The 25,414-nt window shown below is 41.2% G+C and overlaps 1 long non-coding RNA gene across 1 annotated transcript; it reads left to right on the top strand.

Moving 5' to 3' along the window:
* The first annotated feature begins 6,109 nt into the window (after positions 1 to 6,109).
* LOC115409605 (uncharacterized) lies at positions 6,110 to 9,222 on the top strand. The gene is made up of 3 exons (XR_003934000.1): positions 6,110 to 6,417; positions 7,489 to 7,842; positions 7,949 to 9,222. It is a non-coding gene; the product is annotated as an uncharacterized LOC115409605 (long non-coding RNA).
* Positions 9,223 to 25,414: the final 16,192 nt, after the last annotated feature.

The following is a 25,414-nucleotide window of genomic DNA, read 5'->3' as shown; positions in this document are numbered from 1 at the left end:
ATCAGAAACTGATTAAGTTTAAGCGCTGTGCACATCCAGACCCCCCATAGCTCCGCCCCGGTGTTGGACCTTCCATCCTTTGAGTGAAAACTGGACCAGCTGTTGACTCTGGTTGGAAACAGGTTTCTTCCTCTGCAGCTGATCAGTCTGTGGACTCTCACCCCCCCTGCTGGGGGATCAGGAGAACTGCTGCCTCACCTGCTGACCTGCTGTCTCCTCACCGTTCTGGACAGTTCCTGAAAGCAAATAAATACTGTTAAAGCCTAAAAGTTTTAATAATAAATAAGTTTTAATGTGTAATTCATCCCGACATATTGAAAATAAAGCGGCTAGAATACGACTTAAAATAAGAATCATCAACGATCAGAGCAGCAGCTCCAGAGAGAAGAGCTCCTGGCTTGACCAGGAATGCCGGCAAAGACGAATGAACATCAGGCTGCTCAATGTGAAGGAGACACTCGAGGAGAAAGATCCGCTCATGTTTTTTGAGGATTTCATCCCAAAATTACTGCAGCTACCTGTCCGGTCTGTACCCATCGACCGTGCCCATCGGGGCTTTGGATTACCTTCAGAGGGACGTCCGCGACCAGCAGCGCTCCAGAGATGTCTCCACGATTTTGGAAGCTGCCAAGCGCCTGGGAGATCTCCAGCATGAGGGGCGAGCTGTGAGGATCGTCCGCGACGGTCCACCTGATGTCCGGGCGGCGAGGAGAGCATTCAATGCGGTGTGCGCGGTCTCATTCAGGGGAAACATACGATTCAGGATGGCATATCCAGCAACTTGTCCTTCGCGGCAAACGGGGAGCAGAAGACATTTAAAGATCCAAAAGAGGCAGGAGTTTTCCTCAGTAACTCACCGTGACTGGTGATGTAGCCCTCTTTCCCATGACTGAGCAACTTGAGTGCATATTGCCCCTCGACCCAACAGAATTACTCTAAAACAGTGTCAGACATGGGCTACTGCTTTTCTCCTATACATAGGTGATAAATAATATATATGGTGAGTGGACATTGCAACTGAAAACAAGGGATGGAAATCTTTTTTTTGTTTAATTTTATGTTTTATGTTCATACCTTCTTGTCATTTCACTAGGTGCTAATAAAAGATTGCTAATGGTCATAGGTTGCTGGAGTACTACATTACAAGTCCAAATTATTAGTGTGTAATATTTTATGGTAGTAAAGGATTGTGACATTGATTTAGACAGTTGCTTCCATACCTGTAACAAATCCTACCTGTAATTATTATACCCCAAAGACCTTAATCAGATTCTCTGCATTACATTTAAACACCAGGAGCATCAATAAACACCGTGATGAATTAGTGTCACTCCTTGCCAGTATTGACAAAGGGTTTGATGTAATAGCTTGCAGTGAAACATGAATGAATGAACAAACATGACATGGTATCTACAGATTAGAGGGATATTCACTGTATTTTAAAAAACAGAATAGACATATCTGGACGGAGGAGTATGTTTATATTAAAATCAAATTACTTGGTAAGGTTCGTAATGATTTGAACTTTGATGATGGTTTCACAGACATGTTATTCCTTGAATTAAAAACGGGATCTTCAAGTGTGGTTATTGGTGTAATATATCGACCACCTCGTTCTGATACTGAAACCTTTTTACATCAAATTTGGAAATATCTCAGTTCTCCTAAATCAAATGAATAAAAAGAGCGTCATATTGGGAGACTTCAACATTGATATCTCTAAAGCGACAGATTTCCTAAATACTCTGCACTCTATCATTCTACCCAACAATCAATAAATACATTCGAGTCTCAAAGACAACCAAGACAATTATCGATAACATAATAACAAATTCACAGAGCTATGATTGTAAATCAGGGATATTATATTCTGACATATCTGATCATTATGCTGTTATGTTTTTACCAATTGGATTAAAAGAGCTCCTCAATCAAGTATGAAAAGGAAAGTAATGGCACTCAACAACAAAACCCTGACAAATCTAAATCAATTTCTCCAATCCAAGAGCTGGGATGCAATTTATAACTCTGCTGATCCAAATCATGCATATAATGTCTTGATCCATGAATTAACTGTATCTATTCAGATGAGAATTCCTGAAAAGACAATAAAACACTCTGAGAGAAATAATCCATGGATCACAAGAGGTATCGTGAATTCAATAAGGAAGAAGAATAAATTATACAGTCGATACAGGGAAAACCCAAATAGTTGTAATAAAAATATTTACAATAATTATAAAAAAATAATTGACAAGCTTAATAAGAGTGAGTAAAAAAAAATTATTATACTAACCGTCTTAAAAACTCCTTGGAAGATCAAAAGAAGTCTTGGGGGGTGTTAAATGAGATTCTTGACAGAAACAATAAATCCTCAATATTGCCAGACACTGTAATGTAACCTCTAACCTCTACCGAATGCTTCAAACATGAAGGGTGATCTATCTAATACTTTCAACAATTATTTTGCTCTGTTGGAAGGAGACTTTCTAAACAAATTAGTCCACCAGGGGGCATCACCCACTGAGCATTTTATGCAAAACAGTTTTCCCAACTCACTATTCCTCAAACCTACTTGTAAGGCTGAAGTAACAAATATAATTAACAAAATGAAATGTACATACACGTCAGGTGCCGATGGCATATGCAGTAAGATCATTAAAGCTATTGTAAATCATATAGCAGAGCCGCTTGTGCACATCATCAACTTGTCCTTGCAGCAAAGTATTGTTCCTCACAAAATTAAAGTAGCAAAAATAATACCTATAAATAAATCTGGGGACAAAAATAATGTAGAAAACTACAGGCCTATTTCAATCCTGCCTACCTTGTCCAAAGTTTTTGAAAGAGTGATCTATTCTAGATTAACAGATTATTTAGATAAAAACGATATCATAGTGCCATCACAATATGGCTTTCGTAAGAACAGGGACACGTGTATGGCCATTCTGGACTCAATTGAGAAAATACATGACGCTTTTGGAAGAGGTGAAAACAGTGTTGGCGTCTTCCTCGACCTTTCTAAGGCTTTTGACACCATCAGTTTTTCTATCTTACTTGACAAGTTGCATCATTACGGTCATTACGGTGTGAGGGGAACTGCCCTTCAGTGGCTCAAGAGTTATATCTATGGAAGAGTGCAGTATGTGAACATCAACGGTTTAAACTCCAAAATGGAAAGCATAGACACTGGGGTACCACAGGGATCTATTCTTGGTCCACTCTTGTTTATTTTATACATAAATGACTTTGTGTACTGCTCAAGATTACAGAAAATACTCTTTGCTGATGATACTAACTTATTTTTTTCACATAAACTAAATGATCATCTTGAAATTTTCCTAAACAACCAGCTAGTTAGTGTAAATACTTGGTTTAGGTGCAATCAATTGTCCCTAAACATAAATAAATCATACTATATTGTTTTTTGTTCAAACAGAAATAAAAACATTAGACATATAAATATAAATATTGACGGCACACCAATAAAAAGAGTGGATTCCACTAAATTTCTTGGAGTATATCTTGATCAATATTTAAATTTTGCAAAACATATCAATGAAATGAGTAAAAAATTATCCAAGATCGTAGGACTATTTTACAAAGTCAGGAAATGTCTTCCATTCGAAGCACTGTTGACTCTGTACAGGTCAGTATTGGAGCCTCATTTAAATTATTGTAATGTTGTCTGGAATAAAACATATCCAACACATACTACAAAACTACTCATATTGCAAAAGAAAGCAGTGAGAGCCATTTCTTGGGCTTCTTACAACGCTCCCAGTGACCCACTCTTCCATAGATATAGACTATTAAGACTCCCTGAAATTAACCTCTATCATAATGCTTCTTTAATTCATAAAGTTATCTATAGTTTGAACCATAGACTGACTGAGCTCTTTTCTTATCCCTACCCTCTCATCAGCATGACACCGACAAAAGTTCCTTCATAGAGGGAAAAATAGAACATTACAAATCACTGGCTTTGGTGTTTGTTATCGAGGGCCTCGGATATGGAATGAGTTGGAAAGTGATCAAAAAACTCTGCCACTCCATCTATATTTAAAAGAAAGTTAAAACAAAGGCCTCTGGAGAACTATGCTGGATGAGACACTAATGAGTGGGTAAAACTGATTAATAATAACTATTCTTTTGTGTTTATAGATTATTATGGGATGGACTTACACTTGCCTCGGACCAACTACAGTACATAATATGACCTCAACCACTCACTCTGTCATCGTGTGCACTGTGATGTTTTATTTTATTTTCTGACATTACTTGTAATGACCTAGAGTTTGAAATGGTGGGTTGGACCCCTGTTGAAAAGCTCCAAACTTCTAGGGTGTCCTTTTTCACAATATGCAATGCCGTTTTTGTAAGTTACAGTTTTGTAATGCTTATAAAATTGTGAAATAAACGCACAAACAAACAAACAAACAAACCACAGGAATATGTGGAGTGTTAAAATATTACATTTTAACTCAATAGCGCCCAGATTATTCAACCTATTGATCTCAAATCACTTGTGAATCACATTGCTACAGTGTCTGCTTCAGACACCACTCTTTGTTTTAGCTATACATATTTTCAATAATTTATTTGAAAAATACAATACTTTAGCTCAACAGCTCCCAGGTAATTTGACATCAGTTGTAAATCACTTCACTACCCTGTCAGGTTCAGACACACCTCGCTGTTAAAGCTGTTAATATTGTCTATAGTTTCCGTTTATGTTTTGATGGGAAATTCAGATTTTAGCTCAATTAGTGCCAGATTCTTTGACTTACTGACTAAAAATCAGCGTTATTAAAGCTATGCTTAAAGGAGAACTATGCAAGACTTGCTTTAGCGCTCCCCCTACTGGTCCTCCTGTGAAAGCTCACTGTGTAAACCCAGTCGGTAGAGGAGCCGCTGGCCCACAGCAAGCCACACGGCTGCTTGGGATGAGCGGGCTCCAGACTAGCAGGCTCGGAGACAAAGCACACTGGAGACAAGGCAGCGATGGACCTCGGGAACAGGTCACAGGAGCCCCTGGATCAAAGGAAGGATGATTATCGCTGTAATCGCTGATGATGTGGCTGGCGAATACGGTGCTGCATATGAGGGTATCATCCCTTCCACAGCAGTGAGAACACACGTGCACACTAAGGGAGGGAGCGAGGGCTCCAGCCAGCAGCGCCTCACCTCGACCACACTAGCATTAGCCACAGGACAGCTTCTAATACACTGCAGAGACACAGCCAAACAATGCAGCAGTGCCTGAAGCCACACCTGCAGCAGCACAGAGCGGCACCGTGCACGCTGATTCTTTGCAGAGCGCTGATGTTCGACAGCAGAGAAGGCAGAGACGGATAGATTAGAACGCTGCTGTCTTCCTGCTGGTGGCGCTGCTGCTGTGCTCGGCTTCATCTTCTCACTGTTATTCAGTCATGTTCAGACATTTTGTATTTTCAACACTCAGCCCTGATGTGGGATTCTTCTTCACTTCATTATTGTTCACATTTTGCAGCAGAAATTGTCGTTGCCCTAAATCACTGAAGTTTGTGTTTTACTTTTATATTTTTCATAGAATGTTGAGTTAAAATAGAATAAACATTAATGTGTCTCCAGACGTGTCCTTGTTGATCACCTCCTTCCAACCTATAAACTCCTGTTTGACATGTGGAGCTCTTGGGTCCTGGACCCTCGGCTCTGACCCCCCCTGGGCTGGGGTCTGGGGTTGCTGTCCATCGTTTGGATCCTGGGAGTCTCTAGCCAGCTCCTCATCTTCTCAGAGGTCAGAGGTCATATTTTCATGAGCACTCTTCATGTAGACTCAGTCCCCTTGTTGTCTTGTGGGCTGTTAGACTGATGGTGATCTGGATCAGGTCTCTCCTGATGCTCTGTTCTCAGTGGTTCTGGTCCTGGTCTAGATTGTAACTCCAGGTTCCTCCTTCTGGAAACTGGTCCAGGTTTTTGTCTCTGAGACGGACTTGTAGTTTGACAAGTGGATCAGTTTCATCTGGTTTCAGTCTCCAACCACAGTCCTGAAGAGGAGAGGCTTCCAGCTGCCCCTCCCCCTCCCTCTAGACCAGAGGCGGGTTTCTCTCTGGGTGTGTCTGGGGTTTTTATGACAGTTGGTTCAACAGGTTGATCGTCAGGATTAAATATTAATTTCCGTGTCAGAGAATCAGGAGCAGCAGGAGTCGGTCTGTTCTCACACTGAAGATCCAAACTGAACCAGAAACCACTGAGTTCTGAACTCAACTGAACTTGGTGGCCACTCTTGGCGGCGGGCTGACTGACTCAAATCTCTTTCTTTACTGGAAGTTCTTTCATCGAGACGCAACAAATGTCACACCTGGAACTCAACTAACATGTTCAAGCATGTCGCTCGGGTGTGTTTCTTACTGCTGCTGTTGGTCAAAAGCACAGGTGAGTCTTTAAATGTTATCTAGAGAGGTAAACCTCAGGAACATGCCGAAAGAGAAACTAAAGCCAGTTAGCTAGCTAGCTATGATATCAGGCAAGATGAAACGCCAAGCAGGTGATCAAAGAATCACTCCGGTGTGTGTGTGTGTGTGTGTGTGTGTGTGTGTGTGTGTGTGTGTGTGGTTTGGTCCAGTTCCCTCAGCAATCAGAACTCTGAATAGGTCTGAATGTTTTCCAGCATGAATCAAATCAGATCTCATCTCATCTCATCGTTCCATCTCGTGTGTTTCTCCTTCTCAAAGATCTTTCTGCTGAATGAACCAGTCTCTGTAGAGGAAGATGAGTTTAGTTTTTCTCATCGACATCCAAACGGGACCAGTCTCGAGCTCCGCCCCTCCCAGAAACAATTCAATTCAGCTTTATTTAAAAAGTACCAGTTACAACACTGTCATTTCGAGACACTTTTACAGAGAAACCCAGCCTTGTCTTCCTGGGTTTTTGCTGTTCTGACTTTTAAGTCTGTCATAGTGAGAGCAGACTGGCAGGATGTCAGGATTACTGCTGCAGCAACTCATCATCAGTAGGGTGAAAACTAACCTGTCTCACGACGGTCTAAACCCAGCTCACCTTCCCTATTAGTGGGAGAACAATCCACCGCTTGGTGAATTCTGCTTCACGATGAGAGGAAGAGCCGACATCCAAGGATCAAAAAGCCACGTCGCTATGAACGCTTGGCCGGAGATGGTCGCAATCTCCCGCCAAGCGTATCCTCTACTTGGGTCCACACTCTCCTGACTCCATCGCTTCCTGATCATGTCTGCTTCTCAGTCATCACGTCTTAACTGACCAATGGAAATATTTGAACTGTTGAACGCCTGAAACTTTAGGAGGTGCCGCACTGAATATGGAAATAAATAAACACGTCAGAACACAAACATGGAAATAAATATATAAATATTGTAGATTTTTAACTAAATGCATGACTTGAAATTTTTGCACAATGTTATTAGATTTACTGTGATAAGAGAAGCTTATATATTTGTTCAGATAAAATATGTGTGTGTTTCTTCTCAGGGCCAGTCCAGACAAACATCTCAGCTACTGAAAGACAAGATGCCACTCTGCCATGTAAAGCTGCAAACAACAAGAACATCTTGGCCGTATCCTGGACCAGACCGGACCTGAAGGAGAACCAGCTTGTTTTCTTCTACAGAGACGGATACTTTGAGCCAGATAATCATCCTTCTTATAAGAACCGAGTGGAGCTGAAGGACAGAACGATGAAGGACGGAGACGTGAGTCTGATTCTGAAGAAAGTGACCTTCAATGACAGTGGGACATACAAGTGTTTGACTGTCCAGAGAGGAGAAAACAACAATAACTCTGAGTCCCACAGCTTCATCTCTCTCTCAGTGGTTCCTTCTCGAGGTGAGGTGTTTCAGCTGCAGGTTGTTTCATCATGTTGTTGCTGAGAGTTTAGAGAAAAGACAGCAGCTCTTCATCATCCTCTTCCTCACTCTGTTTCTGTCTGCAGGAGACCCAGAAGGACAAGGATGGGAAGGAGGGAGAGAGGATGAAGGGGGAAAGGATGGAGGGGGAGGGCATGTTGGTCTGAGTGCTGGTCTGCTCTGGTTGTTGTTGGCGCTATTTTTGGTGTGATGTTTCTAAGACACCAGAAGAAGAAGAAGAACTCTCCTCCTCCTGCTGCTGCTGCTCCAGAACAAGATACAATGTTGCGTCAGGTTAACACTTAGAGACACACTAGAGTCTCTCCTGACTCTCCTCTCCTCCACGTTAGAAAATATTCTCATGTTGGATCTTTAAAACTGGACCTGCTGTTCACTGTGATGAGAAACATGTTTCTCAGTCTGGGGGCGGAATTCAGGAGAACTGCTGCACATAAAGCTTTTTTGTTTTAACTCATTTTACTTCGTTTTTGTTCCTGGAAACACAGATTTTAAATTGATCAGAAAATCTTTCCAGATGTAACACTTGTTCACTGATTTTGGTATAGTTGCCTTTTTATAATCCAGTTTGTTTTGTGTCTTGACATTTTAGAAATGAAGATCAAAAAATAAAAAATGTGAAAAAATAAGTATACGAGTGCAGCTCAAGACCAACATTAAAAAAAAAAAAAAGTTTTTTTTTTTTTTTAACAACGTGATGAGTTGCAGATCATCCGCACCATCCCGGTTCAGCTTCTCAGTATTAATATGAGATTCTATTAAACTCCAGGCTCAATAACACAATAAATGTTCAGATCAAATACTGTATGTCTGGCAGCTGCATGACTGCTGTATTTCTGCACTATTAGCGGACTGACTCTTGAGTGCTGTTCAGGACTGACGCGACTGTTTCATCTAGTATTCTTCATATTATGCATGTCTATGTTTAGGTACAGTGCGTCTGTGTAAACAGGTGTGTAAAAGATGTATTGTGTAACAAAAAAACAAGTATTAGTCTGCCTGCATGCCTCTTTTCCTTTTTTGTTTTGAACGAGAGACACCTGGCACCAGTGAAGGATGTGTGTAGAGTTGGACGGTACCTTGCATTGGTGTGTGATGTACAGAGAGTTTGAAGGTCCTGGTCAGTACGACTAGGAGGAGGTCAAGGAACGGATGTCATAAAAAAAAGACAAAAGAACCAACAGGTTCGTAGCTGTGCCACACCTGGGAGTACCCGGTCACGGCAGAGTGTCGCACAGTCAAAAAGAGAAAAAACTGAGATGCTGCTGTGTTTCCAGAAACGGTATAAAAGGGCAGAGATGAGAATGTGTTTCTGCATCAGTCTCAGACGGTCAGCAGGCTGCCGGGGTTTAGAAATAAAGCTCTCTGTTGCATTCTGACTCCGACTCTGTGTCTGTTTTTTTTTTTTTTTTTTTTGAGAAGAACCAAGAGCTGCTATAGTTAAAGATTTTCTGCAAAATATCTCTTTGGGGTTTTTGGCGTCGTAACTGGCCTTGGAAATCCACGACACATGACATGAGTATCTTTACTCTGTTGCTTCACAGAGAAGAGAGATCTTTGTTACAGGACATTAGTCTTGGTCTGGCGACGGACACAGTGAACCAGTCCATTGTTGTCTTTGAAAGTCTCCAGTATTCGTCCAAGTATCCAGGATCCACGAGGATCTGTTGGATCAACAATGACAACAACATCCCAGGTACAACATTTCTTTTTTCCACATTTCATTTCTGACTTTCCTGTAGTCTGGGTAAGTATTCTGAGTCCACTGTTCCCACAGTCACTGACCATTTAGACAGAAATAAGTCTGATAATTATTTCACCTGCTCCAATAGCAGGCATTTCCAGGAGGAAGATCCCTGTCTCACTGCAGGATCCTAAAGAATCCACTATCATCATCCTGTCATCATCATCCTACCATCCTTTCATCCAGTCATCCTCTCATCCTGTCATCTTTTCCACAGCCAGCTGGGATTCTCATTTCTTCTCCACAATGTTTGGTGGGAAGGTCTTTAGCGGCATCAGAAGCTCTGTCTGGTGGGAGATGTTGGCAGCTGTGAACCAGCCAACTGTTCCAAGTTCCTCATCATCTTCATGCAGAAGGAGCTGCTGTTGACCCAACCATCTGTTAACTTCTGACTGAAACTCAGTGATTGATTTAATTTCAACTGTGAACAATATTTCACTCTTTTCAAACTCATCTGGAGGCAAAAACTTCAGTAAAGACTGATGGTTCTCAGCAGCTTCATCACACAGTTTAGATTATTTCACAAATGAGTTTTTCACCTCTTGTACAAACCCTTCACCACCCATCAGATTAACCATGGCTGCACTTCTTAATTTACTTTTTTCTTCTTTTGAAGTTTCCACCTTCTCCATGATGGTTTCTCTGTCAGTCTGACACAGCGTCCTCACAGAGAGATCTCCCGACTTCACTCCAACAGCAGCTTGTTTTGACTCTTTCAAGAGTTGAGTCTCCATTTCCTGATCCATCATAATTATGCAAGTAAGCAGTTTTTATTTCCTATCCCGCTCCGTTATGCACAGTCTACCAATGCATTGGATTTTACCTGAGTGCACCTGTATTCCGGTGAGGTTTCCCTCTCTGGTGGCCATTCAGTGTGGCGCTGCACAGACCGTGGCGTTGGCCGGCCTACAGGTGAGCTGTGCAGCGTCCCGGTTCCTCTGATGGACGGCTGCAGCTGCAGGAGCTCCTGATCCAAACTGAGAGGAAAGCACCTGAGAGCCTCACCTGCCTGATTAGAACACCTGCCAATGGCTCACAGCAGGGCGCCCCTAGTGGAGGGAAGATCTCAGTACAACAGATAAACAGAAATAATATTGAAACACAGACCCCAGACATGACTCTGACAGGAGAGCTTCATGTTCTATAAACCACCTGCAGTTAAAGAGCAGATAAACAGCGTCTGGCGCTGGAAGAGTCGCCCGAGGAGGCGGGGCTTAGTGGAGATTCCACCAATCACTGATCAACCACAAAAATGAAAGACAGGAATCAAACCAACCAGCGCCGCTTCATGATGGCGGTCTGGGCAGAGTTAAGGTCGTCCATCATGAGCCGGTACCACAGCTGTATTTTCACCTTTCTTAAAGGGTTTGATGCATGTTTGGGGTTTATTTCATGAGAAGCTAGCGGAGCTAGGGAGCTCACTGAAAAAAATTCCTTTTCCCACGGTGCCCACGGTGCAAATGTATGAAACTAGAAACATCAACAGAGAGTTTTCTTTTTTTTTAAATCAGTTTAAACAGAAGTTATTTTTGTCTGAATTAGTAATAAGAAAATTAGAAATCTACATGGATATTGAATGTATTTTTTTTAATAATTCAGTTTCAAAGAGAGACGTTGGATCCTTCCAGACTGCTGCAGGGAAAACCTGCTCCAGACCAGGTTAGTTTCCCTCATTTCAGGTTTGACTTTTGCAGAGTTTTCGCTGCCTGTGGCATAGGCAGTATAGGCAGATGCTACGGGCTTCGTCCATCAGGGGGCGCTGCTGCAGTCTACAGTATTATTAACTGAGTCACCCCTCCCCCCTATCAGAATATCAACAGATGTCAAAACGACCAGGGGCCTTACCTATAAAGCTCGCTGCGCACAAAACGAGCCTCAAACTTTGCGCAGCAGCTCCTCTACGCCAGAGCTGGTACCTATAAAAATCTTGCGCAGGGAAAAAATGCGTGGGTTTTTGCGGTCCTCACCGCAAACAAAATAGCTGCCGTTCACGGACCGCACAATTCAGAAAGACTACATGGAGATGAAAAAGGAGAAGGAAACAACGAGAGGAGACACTTTGAGGAAGTCATGTTCAGTGCGCTTTGGAATGTTTCCATCCTGTAACCTCACCTTCTACATCTTCTAAAATAAACAAAAAATAAATAGTTCAAAGGGGAGCAATCAAACACATCACGTAATAAAAACATGTACAATGTCTTTGTCTCTGCGCTTACAAATACCGACTGTCACTTGTAATGACATAATTCTTGTCATGATACACACTTCAAATTGTTCTCAATTAAATGGCAAATTTACACAAAAAATGTTTTCTATTTTGCCATCTGACGTCCAAACCCCGAATCATCAGGGTTCACAGAGTCCAAGCTGTTTGCATTGACTCTAGTTGGCGCTTCTGAATTGATAGAATTGTCTGCTGTGACTATGACACGTTTGAGTTATGAGCCTGTGTGCTACAGCGCATTAAAATTGACTCAAGAGGCAAAACAATTTTGACAATGCCTGGACGCACAATCATATTGTGCAACCAATTTCCACTACATTTATATTTTGTTTTTGTTTTTTTTTTGTTTTTTTCGTTCAAGATGTTTCTGCAATGTTGAGACACTATGAATATGACAACTCACCTTCAAGTCGGACCACTTTTTTTTTTCACTTCAGCAGTAGTGGCCCGATGGCACTGACCACGTTCACGTTTGTGGTCACCTGCTCCCACATCAACGTTTTTCCGTTTGTTTGTCCCTCCACTGCTGTGTCCTCCAAAAAGGACAGAAGACCGGCTCTCCACCTCACCAATAAGGGTTTGGATTTCTGTCTCGCTGAAGGGTCGCTTCTTGGGTCGTTGACCGTCCATCATGCATTTAACAGTGCTATGCGCCACACCCTCTAATGTACCCAAATTTCATTCATGAGTTCATTTTCATACCCACATATGGTGCCAAGGGGTGGAGTTGGGGCGGGATTGTGGGTGGGATCGACCACCATCATGTTCTGCGCAGGATTAGGATCCATTACTTGAAAATTGCGTACAACTGTGCTGCAGGCAGTTTTTTAGCTCCCAATTTTTTTTTTGGTAACACTTTATAATAAGTGCACACTATAAAGCATTAGTAGATCATTAATAAAGTATTTGAAAGTGATCAACTCACTATTAATTAAACATTTACAAAGCATTCTTTTACATTAGTTAAGCATTTATGAGTACATAAGTAGATGCATTACTAAATATGTATAGGCACATATCTAGTCTCTTTATAAACATTTTTCAAGGGTTATTTTAACCCTAAATAAATTATTTAAAATGCATTCATAATTACTGATAAACTATTTATAAGCGCAGAATAACATGTGTTGTTCATTATTTAGAAAACCTGTGCAAATCATATTGAGCCAAAAGTAAGTTTTAAATTATGATTTGTGAAAGATTTACAATGGACTTAACATTTCATTCGTTGTTAACAGCATGTGTAACCTGTTCAAACACAATAAGCATTAACTAAGCCTTAATTAAGCATATGTCAATGCTTAATTTGATGTTTACAAACACATTATTGATTACCTTATAGTTATAATTGTATGAACCCCACAGTGAAACTTTTCCCTTTGATTAACTTATTTTTTTTTTTTATAAATCATTGAAAGATATGTTGCCCATTGTAAGAACAACTGCAAACAATATCGGGCCTAAAACAACTTTCAATAAATCATTAGTTAATAGTTAAATTATGATTTGTTAAGGATTTACAACTGACTTATAAACACTTCATTCATGTTAACAACATGTGTAACCTGTTCAAACACAATAGCATTAACTAAGCCTTAATTAAGCATATGTCAACGCTTTTAAATAAATTTTGTAAACACTTTATTAATTGCTACTTTGTAGTTAGTAATTGAATAAACCCATTACGAAGCATTTGTTTATGGTTAGCTATCTCAAATATAAGGTGTTTGGACAAGCAACTAAGCCTTCACTAAGCACTAATTCAACATTTCTTAATACTTATAAGATGGCTATGTTTTCACTATAAGTCATTTGCATTTTACATATGGAAAAAAAAAGCCAAAAATAACAAATACCCCACACAAGACTCAAAACACATCGATCAAAACAAATATCAACACAAACAGCACCCCAAAGATCTATTTAACATGAATTGTATTTCATTATAACCCCAAAATTAATAGAAACATCCAGAAATATCATGAATTAATATTGAACACATTAAAGAACATAATAAAAAAAGAACTACTGTCAGGGTGCGAACTATGGGGGGGGGGGGGGGGGGGGGGGTCTCAGCCCCCCTTGACGAGACATGAGCCCCCCTGAAAAGATTTGTGAAATTTTGGGGGGGGGCCTGAATAATGGCAAAATACTGTTTCCCCTGTGTATTTCCTTTATTTTATTATTATTTTTTTTTGTATGATCATAATCAGGGATCATATGCAGAATCAGGGCATTTTAAATGGATGATTTGTGCATCACTATTTCATTTTAATAAAGATGCCAGCCTGCATGCAGTACTTGTCCTCACCATTGAAGCGTGGGGGCGCTATGCCTTAAACGTCACTGTAAACAGGCCGCGAGGCACGCCCCCCCCACCCCCCACCCCCAACAACCGGGGTAGAGTTCGCACACTGACTACTGTTGTACCTGTGAACGTGGATAAAGCACACATGAGCTGCTGCACATGAACTCCTCAGCACGTCTCCTCTCACTAATAGATTAAAAAAAAGAGCAAGCACGGTATGAGAAGCTAACGCTAACTAGCGCTAGCTTAGTGCTAGCTTAGCAGTGGGCTTTCAGTCCACAACGTGATTTGAGACTGCATTTTATAGATTAAATCTTAAAAAATAACTGAATCGCGATGGGTTTAGCCTGGAACAGAGCTACCCCAAAATGCTCAACGGGACACTTCAAATGCAGTTAATAACTTAATAAAAAATTCACGCACAACAGTATTATAGCTCATAAAGCACAATAAATGAAGGATTTTAGTGAAATCCAGGAGGGGTAAATGTAACAGATTATTAATTTGAGTTTCACTAAAATCCTTCACTCGGTGTGGCTGAATGGATGATCCTACAGACATGATTTCTGAACCGTAAATCCGTGAAAGTCTTCTGAATCTGACATCTGAAATCTCTTTCAATTTCACCTCTGGGTTCTCCAGGCACGACATTTCTTCAACCATGCGCACTGCATTAAAAAGTGCTGATTCACTGTCATGGCTGCTGTGCAGCTGGTCTCCATAGCAACAGACACACCTGTTGTGCTGCTGCTGCTTGATGAGTCTGGATTTTTCCATTAAGACTGGAGCTCTATTGATCCTCTGTTACTCTGACACTGACTCCACTGCTGTTGACTGTTCTCTCCTCCTTTGTCAACTTTTAAGCTTTTTGAAAAATTTTCAGCTTTTTATAACTTTTTTCAACTTTTTCAACATTTTTCAAGTCTTTTTCAGCTGTTTTCACCTTTTTCAACCTTTTTCAGCTTTGTTCATCTTTCACCTTTTTTCAACCTTTTTGAACTTTTTCGGCCTTATTTAAGTTTTTTCAGCTTTTTTCAACTTCTTCACCTCAACTTTTTCAAGTTTTGTTAACTTTTTCCAGTTTTTTCGGCTTTTTTCAACTTTTTCAACCTTCGTCAATTTTTTTCAACTTTTTCAACCTGTTTCAAGATTTTTCAGCTTTTTTCAACTTTTTCAACCTAAGTTTTTCATCTTTTTCGAACTTTTTCAGCCTTTTTCAGTTTGTTCAGCTTTGTCAACGTTGTCAGCCTTTCTTCGTTTTTTCAGCTTTTTTAAACTTTTTTAAACTCAATTTTTTTTTCAATTTTTTTCACAACTTTTTTTTAACCTTACTTCTTGAGCTTCGTCTGCATTAGAGTTTAACATTTTCAGCTCAGCATTCACACTTGCATGTTCTTCAGGAAATGCAAATGTTTTGTAGTTAATCATTTACAATCAATTATGAATAAGTTTTAAATGACTTATAACAAAATAATTTTTAAGCTTAGTTAATGCTTATTGTGTTTGAACAGGTTACACATGCAGTTAACAACAAATGAAGTGTTAAAGCTATAGTGCGTAACTTTTAAATGTCTATGAATGTCAGTTTTAGCCAAGCCACTACTAGTGGAGATGACAAAATGCAGATTAAGTCGATTGGCTCCTCTAACATGTCGCGGGATTTTTCAGTATATATAATTATTGCTTTGCGTGTCGACCGGCGACATTCCCGCGCTGGCGCGCAGGAAATTGCGCATTTTACGTCACAACAAGAAGGGAGGAGGAGGACGCGTGGAGGGTCTCATAGCAACAGGCTCAGCTCACAGTGTCAGGCAGACTGAGGAAGCCACATGCGGCTTCAGGGTTCAGTCCGGGCGCCCCGCCCGCGCTAAGTTTTGCAGCAACCGGACAACGGAGAGGGGGAAAAAAAAAAAACCTCTCAGACGGCGAACACCGGCAGCATTAGCAGCATTAGCGGCGTTAGCAGCCAGCAGCGTTAGCAGCAACACCACACGCTACCCCCCTTCCCCCCGCCGCCAAACTCTTTTCCTGTAGGAAACACTGTACTTTGTACGGAGCCCCGGACATGACATGGTAAAAAAAAAATTTAATTGTGGCCACGAATTACTAATTCGTTCCCTCGAATTAATAAATCGTGCGCACGAATTACTAATTCGTTCCCTCGAATTAATAAATCGTGCGCACGAATTACTAATTCGTTCCCTCGAAATAATTAAATCGTGCGCACGAATTACTAACTCGTTCCCACGAATTAGTTATATCATTCATATACTGAACAGTTCAGTAAAGTTGGCAGCATATTGACAGATACGGACTTTCAGTCTCAATAACTCTTTAACAAAATGTCAGTAACATACAAAGGGCGCTGCATCCCATCGTTGTGAGGTGGACGATATGCTACAAGTTCATTTTTATTAAAAATATCTGTCTGTCAAGCAGCAGAAACAATATTGATTTCAATCAGCACCCGGTAGTGCTGCGGGCTTCAGGGACCGTCTACAATTTACAAGACGCAGCAACAGTGAAGACAAATAGCTAAAAAAAAACAAAAACAAAAAAAACAACAACTAAAACAACAACAACAAAAAAAAAACGTAATACCACCACTGGGATTTACTACAGTGTCACCATAATCGCTACAACCTTCATTTGTCTCCTATCAAATTTATTGGATATGGTATTTGTCTTCACTGTTGCGGCGTCTTGTAAGTTGTAGACGGTCCCTGAAGCCCGCAGCACTACCGGGTGCTGATTGAAATCAATATTGTGTCTGCTGCTTGAAAGACAGATATTTTTTAATAAAAATTAACTTGTAGCATATCGTCCACCTCACAACGATGGGATGCAGCGCCCTTTGTATGTTACTGACATTTTGTTAAAGAGTTATTGAGACTGAAAGTCCGTATCTGTCAATATGCTGCCAACTTTACTGAACTGTTCAGTGATGACACAGTGTTCAATGATATAACTAATTCGTGGGAACGAATTACTAATTCGTGCGCACAATTTATTAATTCGAGGGAACGAATTAGTAATTCGTGCGCACGATTTATTAATTCGTGGGAACGAATTAGTAATTCGTGCGCACGATTTATTAATTCGTGGGAACGAATTAGTAATTCGTGGCCACAATTAAAAATTTTTTTTTACCATGTCATGTCCGGGGCTCCGTAACTTTGTGTGTAACACTTCGTTTTTCATCAAGAAGCTACTGGAGACCAACGGACAACAAATGATTTCTGCTGACTACCACTGGGTCTTTTCATCCACTAACCTGTCAGTTACAAATTAGCAGGCACCTTGTCTCCCGTTTTAATAAGCTATTTACATTTCTGTGGCAAAAAAAAGAAAACAATAATTACCTCTTCGAAAGAATCCCATCTTTTTTTTCACCAGCTGTCCTTATTCACGCAGAATAAAAACCGTTTCCAACTGTGATTTGCGCTGTGGAAACGGGAATCACCGTGGCAGATTGGGGGGAGGGGGGGCACTGGGGACACCTGAGCGTACGTCATATGGAAGCGCCGGCTTTATTGTTGTAATAACGCAGAATTCCGCTAGAGGGCGACCGAAGTTACGCACTATAGCTTTAAGTCCATTGTAAATCCTTCACAAATCATAATTTAACTATTAACTAATGATTTATTAAAACTTACTTTTGGCTCAATATGATTTGCACAGGTTTTCTAAATAATGATCAACATATGTTATTCAGCGCTTATAAATAGTTTATCAGCAATTATGAATGCATTTTAAATAATTTATTAAGGATTAAAAAACCCTCAACCAATGTTTATAAAGAGACTATGTGCCTATATATATTTAGTAAGTACTTATAATTACTTATGTACTTATAAATGCAAAGAATGCTTTGTAAATGTTTAATTTATAGTGAGTTGATACTTATAAATACTTTATTCATGATTTCCTAATGCTTTATAGTGTGCACTTATTATAAAGTGTTACCTTTTTTTTTTTTTTTTGCAGACAGAAGTTTGCATTGCGTTCAGCGCACAATTATTGTCAGATTTTCCCGCAGAGTTTTATAGGTAAGGCCCCAGATCTGTCTGATGTCCTAGGAAGAAAAACAAGAGGAGGAGAAAGGAGAGAAAGACAGCGGTAATATTACATTAAATGAAATTATTTCTCTGTTGCAGAGCGTGACAGGAACCTGCATGGCTGTTAATCAATGATCATTAAATAGCGCGCTAGCTAACTGTTTGAATGGCAGTCAATTATGTGGAGGGACTGGTTGTTTTGGAACATAATGTAGATCATGTAGATATACTGGCACTGCCACCTTACCTTCCTCAGGGCAATTTAGATTAGCTCTCTCAGCAGGTGTTTACATTTTCTTTCTTTTTTTTTTGTTTTTAACATTTTTATTGCTATCTGGTTAGCTAACATCGGCCCTGCTGGTAATAGTCACTTTTCCACCCATATCTTATAGTTGTGAGCTGAGTTGTTAAGGCTCATCGTTAATGCTAATGAAGCAGTATCAGTTGAGAGGAAATGCTGCTGGGAATATCAGCTCTGCTGGAATTCAGTCAGATATGTATTATAACGTTGCATTGTGCTGTTCAGCATCCCACTGGCATGAAAATAAAATGAACAAATGTAACCCCTATGAAATTTAGCATTTCATATTTTGGGGTTGTGTTTTTTTTTTTCTTATTAAAGAAATTCATCATATTTATGTTGTCGTTGCCATGGAGAGGTATTTCTTTTATTGTATTTTTTTTTTTGTGTACAGTGCAAAAAAACTATTGTTTTGAAGTTCAACTAGCACTGCGTAGTTCCAGAGATATGATTGGTTGTGAGGCTGTCAAGTCAGTGGTGAAGTTTTCTGATTGGCTGGGGGCGGGATCAAGGTGGTGTGAGAGGAGATCGGTGGAGAACGGTGGAGGAAGCTGGCGAAGCATGCGAGGCTCGGCCGCGGCTGCACTCATGGAGGAGTTAACGGCGAAAATTACGGCTTCAACCCAAAGATATTGGGCTGGAAAGTGGCCGTGCTCGAGCTGCAACAGTGAAGGAGACTGTAGCAGTTTGGAAACCCTCGAAACGGACGTCCAGAGAGGACGTCGGTGCTGAGTTAGCAGGCTATGCTAACGGCTACAGCTAACCACAGAGAGCACATGTGGAACCCAGATAGCGCTCCAGGTGACCGGAAAGCCTGGTAGCTCCTCTGGCGGCGAGGGAGTCGGCTAGATTCCCATGGTGAAGATGTCTCCTCCTCACCTCATGCTTCTTCAGCCAAAATCTCCACTCCAAGCTGTCTGGAGGTGAAAACAAGGACACTGACACTGGCACTGAATCTTCAAAGACTGTGAGTACTGCAACCTCTCTCATTTGCTCAAGTTGATAAAGGGCCTCTATATTTTTTTTGGCTCCCACGTGCCCCAGCATCGTTCAGGCCTGCAGCGGGGGTTTTGTTTTATTTTGTTTATTAACCAGCTGGTGTTTCAGGTGTCGTGGGCCCACAATTTAAACCTGATCAGAGATAAGAACTGTTGTGATTTCAATTGATTTTGATTTGGGAACTGTTTAATTGAATTGCCTGTACAATTGTTAAGAGCCCGTGAGGGTCACGAGGCGGTGGTGTGTATTAGATTTGAGGTACCAATTTGGTTTTGGATCAAGGAATCTTTTGTTGCCGTTTTATTTTTGTGTTTTCTTCTTTCTGCAATCAGATGAAAACGGCAAAAATTATACCTGTTTATAAAAATGGAGACAAACATCAATTTAACAACTATCGACCGATTGCTTTATTGCCACAGCTTTCAAAAGTAATTGAAAAATTATTTGTAAAAAGACTTTAAAGACTGTAAAAAGACTGTAAAAAGACTGTAAAAAGACCATTTTCTCGATAAATATCAACTTTTATGTGAGCAGCAGTATGGGTTCAGGACAAACAGGTCAACATCAATGGCCGTCATGGATTTAGTGGAGAATTTAACCACAGCAATAGACCAAAAAAAATACTCCGTTGGCATTTTCATAGATCTAAGTAAGGCGTTTGACACGATTGATCACTCAATACTACTAAAAAAATTGGAAAGATATGGGATCAGGGGGGTTGCTCAAGACTGGATTAAAAGTTACCTATCAGAAAGAGAACAATATGTACAACTTGGTAATACAAACTCAGCTAAAAGTCTTGTAACTTATGGAATACCCCAGGGATCAGTATTGGGACCAAAGTTATTTATCCTCTATATAAATGACATTAGCCATGTCCTAAAAAATATTAATTGTATCTTATTTGCCGATGACACTAGCCTGTATTGCTCAGGGCATGACCTTGATAAACTCTTACATACTGCTGAAAAGGAACTTGATATCTTAAAAAAATGGTTTGACACCAACAAATTATCGATAAATGTGAACAAAACTAAATACATAATTTTTGGTAACAGAAAAATCAATAAACAGTGCTGTATTAAAATTGGCAGTGTAGAGATTGAAAGGGTGGATTCCACAAAATTCTTAGAAGTAACACTAGACAATAAATTGGGCTGGAAATTGCACATCAACACAATCAAGGCAAAAGTGTCAAAAACAATTGCTATATTACATAAAATTAAACATTCAGTGAATAAAAGTGCTCTTCAATTACTATACAACTCTCTGATCCTTCCGTATCTTAACTATTGTGTTGAAACCTGGGGGAATAATTATAAGACAAGTATTAATTCAATTTTCTTACTCCAAAAGAAGGCAATAAGAATTGTAACCCAGGCAGATTACTACGCTCCAACCAATGATCTTTTCATACAATTAAAGTGTCTTAAATTTCAGGATATTGTCAATCTGAACACCGCTTTAGTCATATATAAGGCTCATAATACTATGCTCCCTCGTAATATCCAAGTCTTGTTTAAACCCAGAGAGAGACAGTATAATTTCAGAGGAGACATGATTTTTAAAACGGCACCAGTGAGGACCAACTTGAAAAGTCGATGCGTTTCGTTTAGAGGCGTCAACTTATGGAATGATCTGGATGATACATTAAAGGGCTCCAAAAATGTTCACACTTTTAAAAAAATGTATAAGGTCAGTATTATAAATAAATATAAAGTTACTGATTAAGTCACTCTGGAAAACTTGCAAAGTATAGAAATGATTGTAGTCAAATTATGGCTGAGCGTGTGTGTTTGTGTGTGAGTGTATAATTTTGGGTGTATGTCATGAATAATAGTATAGTGTGTGGGTGCGAGATGTATGAGGGTAAAAGATGCTGAAAGGTGGATTAAAAAAATAAATAAATAAATTAAAAAAAAAAAAAATTATAAGGAGAAGAAGAAGTAATACCTGTATGAACTAGGTCGGTTTAGTTCTTTTCTTTTTGAGATATATTTTTTTGTTGCTGTCTTGGTAATGTTTATGTTGCTAGGGGTAGGCGACACAAGTGATGAACTTCTGCCTATACCCTTTCAGTCAAATGTATTGTTTAAGTTGTAAGAATTATGCTACTTGTGTTATCATGCCAAAAGAAGACTGAAATAAATAAATAAAAAAAAAAAAAAAAAAAAAAGATCATTTTCCAATACAATTTTGTTGAATAAATTTGAGAGTATTTTTGTAAAGAAGCTGGTGTGATTCATGATTAAGGGGCTAACACAACTAAACAAAAGGGGAAAAGATTAAGACTCGGGGCGCTGACCTGTCAACGGACGTTGAAGAAGCGCTACATAAATGGGGGCTCGTCCAGGATTTATTTAGTTTTCCCAAATTTATTATGTTAACCCCATATTAAAAAAGATTTTGTGTCAGTATTTGGAAAAATGACTGATCAGAAAGAAGCCCAGTTGTGAGCAAAGTTTCAAGCTTGGTGCAGTAATGTAAACATAAATCCAGAGCATGCTTTTGTGTTATGTGATGTTCCATCTGCTGCTGAAATAGCTGACATTGAAGAGGTTGCGCAGCCAGTGAAAGCGTTTGGAAGAGTCAAAGTGCGAGATACTCAACGAGATGATGAGACAAACACCAACATTGTGCTTTGTGAGTGTCACAATAAGGCGGATCCACCACACATTCCTCCATTCTTAGTACCCTCAAATGGAGACTCTCGGTGGAAAGTTGTCCTTGTTCAGTCAGAAAGCCCTGGAGAGGATTTCTCGACCAAGCTTCAGAAATTGATGAAGGAAGAGGGAAAAACAGGTGATGATGTGTGTCTGCTGCTATCGGGGGGTTCACAGAGAGGTTCGCCTGAATCCATTATCCAAGCAGTAGGAGATCTATTAGGAAAAACCCTAAGACCTACTAATGAGAACACTGCATTTCGTCGCCTGCGCATGTTCTCGGGGAACCTTCCTACACCTGCTGGGGAAGAAAACCTTGAGCATTGGCTTGAACAGGCACGCCTGATGTTTGAAGAGTGCGACTGTTCGGACAGAGAAAAGCGTAAGAGGATCGTTGAGAGCCTTATGGGCCCTGCATTAGAAATAATTCAATCAGTGCGTTTAAATGAACCTGAAGCAGGTGCTGAGGAATATCTGGAAGCTCTTGAAAATGCTTTTGGGACTCCTGAGTCAGGAGAAGACTTGTACTTTGCGTTCCGGAGCTTGCATCAACAACATAAAGAAAAGTTGTCTGACTTTTGAGGAGGTTGGAACATTCATTGACCAAAGTTGTGCAAAAAGGAGGTCTTCCTAGCCACAGAGCAGATCGGGCCAGGATTGACCAGCTCATAAGAGGTGCTGCTGAGTCTGATCTTATGTTGTTACAGCTTAGGCTCAGAGAAAGGAGAGAGAAGCCACTGTTGGGGTTCACGATTGGTAATTGGGAATAAATTACGAAAGTATTGATTACTGAGAGTAATTGATTACTTTAAGGAATTTAGTTACTTATTAATTTGGGTAAATTTTGATTTACCAGTTAATAATTGCAGGTCATTAACAGTGGATCACCAATAACAATCAATTACGGCGTAATAAACTGTTTAAAGTGAAGCACCAAGGAATTTAACCCAACATCAATTATTATTAATCAGAATAAATGGTCATTTATTCGTTAATAATGCTAAATAATCAGTTATTTGGGAATGGAGTAGACCACAGAGTGATTTAACCATTAACTTATTGATTAACAAGGTGTTATTAATTAATCAATAATGCCACAAATTACCAATTACTGGAAATGGGCAAATTACAGAAAATGAGCTGAGGGAAGTTGTGAATTATGCATTAAATAAACCTGTGGGTTATTTAATTGATAATTCCGGGGCACCACCTCGTCAGAGGAACATTCATTACCAATTTTCAGTCTCAAAGATGGAAAGATAATTTAAGCTGGATGTTAATCTTTGGATAAACAACCGTTAAATTATCAGAGAAGGTGTGAGATCGAGCATAGACTGTCCAACCATGGGCATTTGTCACAAGACCACCAAAAAGAGAAGCATGAATCGTTCAGTTCAGTTAATGAGCAATTATTAACAATGTCTATTACTAATTAACACATGATCAACAAAACAAAACATTCAAACTTGCAAGTCGTGTGTGTGTATGTGTGTGTGTGTGTGTGTGTGTGTGTGAGCGTCCGGAGACGCACAGGAAGGGGCGTTAACCCGTTCAGAGCGTGGCCCGATGGGGTCAGCTGTGTGGTCCTTCTTCCTGGAGGAAGAGGAGGTGTGTGTGATTGTGGGCGTGAGCGTGGGTGTGTGTGTTGTGGGCATGAGCGTGGGTGTGTGTGTGTGGCGGAGCGGCCACCCTAAGCGACAGGAGTCGATCCTCAGTCACTCACGAAGTAGGCGTGACTCGGGTCACGCTCGGGTTTCGTGAATGTCCGGATCGCTGAGGAGTCGGCACGTGGGTGTCCGCATGCGCGATAGAGAGAGAGAGAGAGAGAGATGATGAGGGAACGCCCGACTGGCGGCGCATCTGTGGACCCCGCGATCCACGCTTGCGTAGATGAGAGAGAGAGGGAGAGAGGATGAGAGAGCGGGGGAGTCTCTCTGGGTCCCGGGTCTGGGCTCCGCGAACTGAGTGAGAGCGGAGCGACGGTCCCTGTCCGGCTACCACGGGAGGGGTAGCGGGGAGGGGCGGAGTGAGAGAGTGAGACAGAGAGCGAGCGAGCGGGCGAGCGGCGCGCGTGCGTGCTCTCGACTCGAGGTCTACCGCGCTGTTCAATTCCCTACTCTCGGGTTAGTAAAGAGGAAAGGCGGAGGAAGATGAGCCTGTCTTCCTACCTCACACGCACAGATGCAGGGCTAGCCGGCATCTTGCGGGTCTGATCTGTGAGGAGGAAGCGCGTGCTCGTGAACGTGCGCACGGGAGCGCACGAGGAGAGAGAGAGAGACGGAGAAAGATGAAGAAAGGAAACAAAGGAAACAGCAATGCATATATCATGAACGGCTTCAGTCCTGGTTCACAATAAAAACACACAAGCATTGAATCATCACCACTATCTAAGCTGCCTAAAGCCTGCCCAGGTCTCAAACCTTGTGTGGTGGGGCTTTAACGAGCGGCTCTCCGCCGCTGTGGGTCCTGTGGCTGATGAGGTGTTCGGTGGGGAGATCAAAGCCGTCGCTCTGATCTCGATCGGGTTCTGTTGCGTCCAACAGAACCTCGGGCTCTTGGAGAGGTCCACGTGGAGGAAGAGGTCCCGGTTCCTCTGTCCGGGTCCTCAGTTGGGTTTTGGTCGGCTGCAGGGGGAGGAGAACGGAGGAGAGCTGAGCTCTAGCGGTGCGGTCCGGCTGGTGTCCTCGGTCCGCTCCAGGGGAGTCCCTGCCGTTCTGCTCCGCTGGGAAAAGGGGGTTCACCGGTGAAGAGAAACTGGTCCCAAAAGTCCCGGCCAGCGGGTCCGTTCGGTACCGGGTATAATCCGTTGGAGGGACGGCTGTGCGTCCTTCCTGGATAAAATTCTTTTAGAACTCTGAAAATGGAGGGCGGGATCTCCACTTTTGAGTGGCGGTCGCTCAGCCAATCAGAAGGCGATCTGAGTCCTCCCTCCGCTGCTCTGGGGAGGAGCCTCACGAGTGCCCTCGTGAGGTTGGCAGTGGTATTGCACCCTTATCTGGCTTCTTTGTTCTGTGAGGACAGATAAGCGGCCATTACATGAGGTTTCTTTGTTCTGAGCACATGGTGGAGGACATGGGCAGCCATCTCAGGTTCTGGGGAACAAGATGGCTGTGGCCTCCTGCTGAGAGGAAGAAGTTTCTCTCTTTGTTCTAGAGAGCTTCAAAGTCTGCTGCGTCTCCACCACAGCGGGGGTCATGTCTCCTTCATGACGGGGGACAGTATTCGCAGACAACATGA

The sequence above is a fragment of the Salarias fasciatus genome, chromosome 3 (assembly GCF_902148845.1).
Source record: "Salarias fasciatus chromosome 3, fSalaFa1.1, whole genome shotgun sequence".
NCBI lineage: Eukaryota > Metazoa > Chordata > Actinopteri > Blenniiformes > Blenniidae > Salarias > Salarias fasciatus.
Note: the sequence above shows the minus strand (reverse complement) of the source record. Positions and strands in the feature narration are given on the sequence as shown.